The following is a 7073-nucleotide window of genomic DNA, read 5'->3' as shown; positions in this document are numbered from 1 at the left end:
AGTAAATAAAATACTAATGAATATAATGGAAAAGTCAAGGGGTGGTTTGGCTAAATAGTTTGCCTTGGGCTTTTTTCTCATGTTCAGTCACAGAACAGGAATTCAACAAATTCAGATTGAGCTACCTAGATTTTGTTTCTATCTACCTATCTGTCTGTCTATCTATCTATCTATCTATCTATCTATCTATCTATCTATCTATCTCTCTCTCTCTCTCTCTCTCTATCTATCTATCATTTATCACCTATCATCTTTCATCTATATTTGTTTGTTTGTTTATTTATTTATTTATTTTCTTGTTGAGGTCTTCCCTCATAGTCAGTGGAAGAACAGACTGAAAGAAAAAATGTACCTTATCTCCTAGTTAGCCTCATACACCACATAGGTGGGCACAACATCTAGGTCAGTGGTATCAAACTCAAATAGAAATCCCTGAAGACCACATACTGACCTAGAAAACCACATGCTAAGATTATTTGTTTTATTGTATGTTTATTTATTTTCTTTAAAATTTCTCAGTTGAATTTTAGTGTGGCTCAGGCCATACTCAGGATTTTTGTGGAGTGCTGGTCAAATGTTTGACATGTATGACCTAGGTAGACAAAAATACTAGAGTGGCAGTTGTATCAGAGCAGAAAAGGCCCTCATCAAGTCATGCCTGGACTATTGAAAAAAACTTTCTGCCTTGTCTTCTTACCTTATTCATACCCACTCCAGCCCATCCTCAAAGAGGTGATACAAAAGTATAAGTGGCAAGACTTGGCAACATAATAGTGGATATAGGGAGTGAAAGAGGATGAGGAGCAAAGGATGATACCTAGATTACAAGTTTGTTGACTAGGAGGAGAGTGCAAACAAGATTGAAGTTGGAGAGATTAGGGTTAGAAAAATATTTTTAGAATCATCTGCATAGAGTTAATAATTGAATCCATAACTAATGGGAAATGAAGAAAGATGGTATATAGAGAGAACAGGAAAGGATCCAATCAGAGTTAGTGGCCATGACCTATAAGAAGATACAGCAAAGGACACAGAAGTAGAAATCTGAAAAGTAGAACTTGGAGAGAGTAGTATTATAAAGTATCAAGGAGAAGAGACTAGTGATAATGTCAAAGGTTGCAAAAGCGCCAAGAAGAATGAGGATTAAGAAAAGACTTGGATTTGGAAAATAAGAGAGCATTGTTAACAGAAATAGTAAAATTCAGAAAAGGGATGAATTTGGGGGAGATTGTATAAATTTTGGTTTTGGACATGTTGACTTTCAGAAGCCTATGAATTTTCAATTCAAAATGATCATCAAGAAGTTACTAATGAGAAACCTAAGAACATGAGGAACTTTATACTCTTGGTTATAAAGATATGGTAGTCTTCTACATAAAGATGATAACTGACCCACAGGAAATGAAGAGATCACCATGTGAGAAGATAATGGAAAGAAAAGAGAAGAAGGTTTACATGATAACTTTTCAATCTGTGGACCACATGAAAACTGTTATGATACACACCATCATAAAAAGCTTGTACATGGCATTATACTTAATGCTCTATGGATCATTTTTAAACAAGTATTTCTACTCTCTGGGAGTGTTAGTTGATCAGAATATCATATTTTTTAAAGCATATTTATATATTTTAAATATTTAAATAAGCTTACAAAACTACTCCACTTTCTTATTATAAAGGTTTTTTGGGGGGTGGTAGTAATATTTGGACCTATGATTTCATTAGAAAAATAATTAATAATAATAAATATATATGTATATATGTGTATATATATATTTAAGGTTCGCAAAACATTTTAAACATATCATGTCATTTGATCCTCACACAAACCATTTGATGTACTTGCCATTATCTCATTTTACAGATAATGAAACTGCAACTGAGAGATGTTAAGCAGGTTACCCAGAATTCCATAGGTAAAACACATCTGAGGCAATATTTGAACACACGTGTGGACCTGTGTGTATGTATGTGTGTACATGCATGTATATATACACAAATACATGCATGTGTGTTCATATGTGTGCATATACATGTGTGTGTATTGTATACATCTGTCTATCAATGTATGTGAATTTGTTGTTATACAGTCATTTTTATTCAGGAATTTATTGCCAAAGATACTGGAGTGGTTTGCCATTTCCTTCTCTAGTTCATTTTACAATTGAGGAAACAGAGTCAAACAGGGACTTGCCCAGGGTCACATAGCTAGTAAGTATTCTGAAACTAGATTTGAAGTCAGGAAGATGGGTCTGACTGACTTTAGGCCTGGTATTATCCACTGCACATCCTAGTTGCCATATATATGTATGTGTGTGTGTACATACACACGTATATATGCATGTATATATGGGTTTCTATACTGTGTATAATATGTAAATGACTATGTATTGTATACACATATACATTTTTTCATGCATTTATATTAAGACACCAACTTTAATTTTTATTGTTGTAGGATATCACCAATTGGGAAATTTCTTCCTCTGATGCAAATCAATAACTTGTCGCCAAGGTAGGGTTTTAAACACAAAGAAATTATGATTTACTCATGTTTATATAGCTGATTTGTATTTGTAAAAGAACTGGAATTCAAGTGTTCTTGACTTTATCCACACACCATATTGATATTCTATATTCATGAAATAATACTAAAAACATTTAATATATTTATAAAAGCAAGTATGTTCAATCCTGTTTTGCTCTGTCCCCAAAGAAGCATGTTGACATTTTCTTTTTTAAAATTGTTCTGAAATGTTGTTTTCATATAATAAATGAAAAAGGAAAATAATATTTGGCCATGTCTGTGCTTGTCCATATGAAAACAGTAACAGAGATTTGCTCCCTATGCAATGATTTCCTCTACTTTTTTGCTCCATTACTAATGGTAACAAGGTTAAATATCAGGTTATTTTCCACTAAATCTCTTTCCACATATATTTGGGACTAATTATTAAGAGAAATAGTAGAGTTTGGTCTACAGTGATTCAGCAAAGAACTAGACCAATACTCTCCCCCACCAATCCTGCATAGTTGTCTGCAATTTATTACTATACTCATCATTCTGTTCAGTGAATAGAAAATTGACTCTTGTCAGTCATACATATTGCACACTAAGAAAGCAACAATGACAACAAAACAAACAAATGAAAAACCTAAGAAAAAGCTGTCTTGGACTACATTGTAATTTTATATATCTTGTTTGGCTCCACTCACCTCATTTCCTTACTTTATTATATGACTGCCAACAGGGGGAAAATCTCAACAAAATAGTTCCTTGTTATATAAAGATTATCCAACATTCTTTGAAATTCATAGTGCTATAAATATTTTGCTCCAGGCATCTACTAAAGGTGTGGCAGGTGAGGCATCACTATAAAATATGCTTTGCAGAGGATCATTACAGTGAGGCTAAAATAAAGTAGAACTAGGTTATCTTCATTGCTTACTTCTTTCTGCCTATCTCTCATAAGACACAGAAGTTGTATCCCCCTAGCCCCAATTCTAGGTGGGGGTCAATCATCCCTCTTGTTTACTTTCTGACATGATCTTCAAAGCTAAATAAATTTATCTCATCCTACTGCTTCTTACCACAGAACAAATATGCCTTGCATGACTTGTCCTGTCAAACTAACATTCATTGTGGATCCTCTCAAACAGATGCTCATTACAGGAAGAATAGAGTATGGAAATGAAATGTATTTTAGTAAAGACAAAATAAAAAATCTGGTTTAGAAATCTGACTCTTGAATTTGTGGCCTGTGTATCCTTTGGATAAGCCACTTGATCTTAGTTTTTCATCTTTAAATGGGACATGGGACTAGAAAATCTCTAAGTAACCCCTAAATGCCATGTTTCTATATCCCTAAATTACAGACATAACCCCTCATTCCAAACTTTATAATCTTATGTAGTATTCATGTATTCTTTCTTGATGACCTTGTTAGCTTCCAAGGTTTAAATTGTCTTCCACAGTTGACTCCCAACTCAACTAATTCCAGTGTCCCTGTCTGCTCTGTCCAGAATCAAATATAAATGCTGTCCTTTACTCCTTGGTCCCAGATTATTTTTCCAGAAGTATTCCACATTTTTCCCCTTCACACACACACACACACACACACACACACACACACACACACATTTTGTCTCTAAATCAAATGTTCTAGTTTTATGTAAAGGGCATATAGGTGACTCAGTGAAATCAGTTATGGGTCTGGACTTAGGAAGACATCTTCCTGAGTTCCAATCTGGTCTCAGATATTTACTAGCTGTGTGACCCTGAGTAAAATCACTTAACCCAATTTGCCTCAGTTTCCTCATCTGTAAAATGATATGTAGAAGAAAATGACAAACCACTACAGTATCTTTGCCAAGAAAACCCCAAATGGGGTCACAAAGAGTTGGAAATGAATGAAAAAGGACTGAAAAAATGTTACATAAATTATAGATATAAGAGTAGGTAAGAGAAAAGTAAGTGCAGGGTAGGTTTGTTTGATTCAAGGCTATTTTTGTGGAGGGGAGAGAACAAGTTATTGATATGCATTCAAGTCAAGGGATTACTGAAACTAACCAAAAACTGGACAAAAATGTGTCAAATGAGTGCTTACAGACTAAAATGGCATGAAGGTTTTAATTAGATATTTGGTTGTAACTAAAATGTGGTCGGAACTTCAGAACCCAACTATGCTATATCAAGCTGATAATTTAATCTAGATTAACTCCAGATTTGGGTGGGTTTTTCCTAATGATATTTAATAATATATATCATGTCCAATAAGCTGCTTTTGTCATTTTGACTTAACAATTGACATAACAACTAATGGGCTAGGTATTGAATTAAAGAAAAATTTCAGTGAATCTCCTGACATATGAATATTTTCTTTTTTTCTTTCATGAAAATATTTTATTATTTTCCAGTTACACGTAGAGATAGTTTTCAACATTTGTTTTTATAAGACTTCTAGGTTCAAATTTTTCTTCCTCCCTCCCCTCTCTCCCCTCCCAAGATACCAAGCAATCTGATATAGGTTATATATGTATAATCACATTAAACATATTTCTGCATTAGTTATACTGTAAAATAAGAATCAGAGCAAAAAGAAAAACAAAAAAAGTAGAAATAGTATGGTTCAATCAGCATCTAGATTCCATAATTCTTTTTTTATTTCTGGATTTGGAGAGAGCATTTTCCATCCTGACTCCTTTGGAACTTTCTTAGACCATTGTATGTATTGCTGAGAAGAGTCAAGTCTATCACAGTTGATCAACACACATTCTTGTTGATACTGTGTACAATGTTCTCCTGATTCTGCTCATCTCACTCAGCATCAGGTCATGTAAGTCCTTCCAGGTTCCTCTGAAATCTGCCTGCTCAACTTTTTTTACAGAACAATAGTATTCCATTACATTTATATACCACAACTTGTTCAGCTATTCACCATTTGATGGGCATCCCCTCAATTTCTAATTCCTTGCCACCACAAAAAGAGCAGTTATAAATATTTTTTGTACACGTGGGTCCTTTTCCCTTTTTGATGATCTCTTTGGCAAAAAGACCTAATAGTGGTATTGCTGGGTCAAAGGGCATGTACAGCTTTATAGCCCTTTGGGCATAGTTCCAAATTGCTCTCCAGAATGGTTGGATCAGTTCACAGCTCCACAAACAATGTATTAGTGTTCCAATTTTTCCACAGCTTCTCCAACATTTATTTCATTTTTTTGTCTTATTAGCCAATCTGATAGTTGTGAGGTGGTACCCCAGAGTAGTTTTAATTTACATTTCACTAATCAATAGTTATTTAGAGCATTTTTCATATTAATATTTTCTAATAAGAATATGTCCTTTATAGACTATGCTAGGAGGATTGAGTGAAATGACTGAGGAAACAAAGGTTCAGAGGTTCTAAGTATATTGATTTATTAAGCAATGCATACCAATTACATAGCAAACAGGGACTAGGCCTTCCTTAGTTTGGCACTGGACCTCAAATATAAGGGGAGACAGATTTATATATGTTAAAAGAAAAGAATTAAGAGTAAATAAACCCAGGAACTATATGAACACAATTACAAAATATTTTTCACACAAATAAAATCAGATCTAAATAATTGGAAAAATATCAATTGCTCATGGATAGGCTGACCTAATATAATAAAAATGACAACCCTACCTAAATTAAATTACTTATTCAGTGCCATACCAATCAGACTACATAAAATTATTTTATACAAATGGAAAAAATAATAAAAAATTCATCTGGAAGAAAACAATATCAAAAATATCAAGGGAACTAATGAAAAAAATACACAGGAAGGTGGGCTAGCTGTACCTAGTCTGAAGTTTTACTATAAAGCAGCAGTCATCAAAACTGTTTGGTACTGACTAAGAAATAGAATGGTGGATCAATGGAATAGGTTAGACACAGGAGACACAGTAGTAAATGACTTTAGTAATGTACTGTTTGATAAACCCAAAGACTCCAGTTTCTAGAATAGGAAATCAGTATTTGACAAAAACTGCTGGGAAAACTGGAAGATGGTATGGCAGAAACTAGGCATAGAACAACATCTTACACCTTATACTAAAATAAGATCAAAATGGGTACATGCTTTAGACATAAAGGATGATAGCAAAAGTAAACTAGGAGAGGAAGGAACATGCAAAATGGATGATTTTGGTTACATTAAATTAAAAAAAAATTTTGTAGAAACAAAAGTAATGCATCCAAAATTAGAAGGGAGGCAGAAAGCTAGGGGAAAAAAATATAGCCAGTGTTTCTGATAAAGGCCTCATTTCTAAAATATATTGGGAACTAAATCAAATTTATAAGAATGCAAGTCATTCTCCAATTGAGAAATGGTCAAAGGATATGAACAGGCAGTTTTCTGCTGAATAAATCAAAGCTATTTAGTTTCAGATGAAGAAATCAAAGCTATCTATTGCCATATGAAAAAATACTCTAAATCACTATAAGTTAGAGAAATATAAATTAAAACAACTATGAGATACTGCCTGACACCTATCAGATTGGCTAATATGACAAAAAAGGAAAATAATAAATGTTAGAGAA

Source organism: Dromiciops gliroides, chromosome 3 (assembly GCF_019393635.1).
Source record: "Dromiciops gliroides isolate mDroGli1 chromosome 3, mDroGli1.pri, whole genome shotgun sequence".
In the NCBI taxonomy this organism is placed as follows: domain Eukaryota; kingdom Metazoa; phylum Chordata; class Mammalia; order Microbiotheria; family Microbiotheriidae; genus Dromiciops; species Dromiciops gliroides.
Note: the sequence above shows the minus strand (reverse complement) of the source record.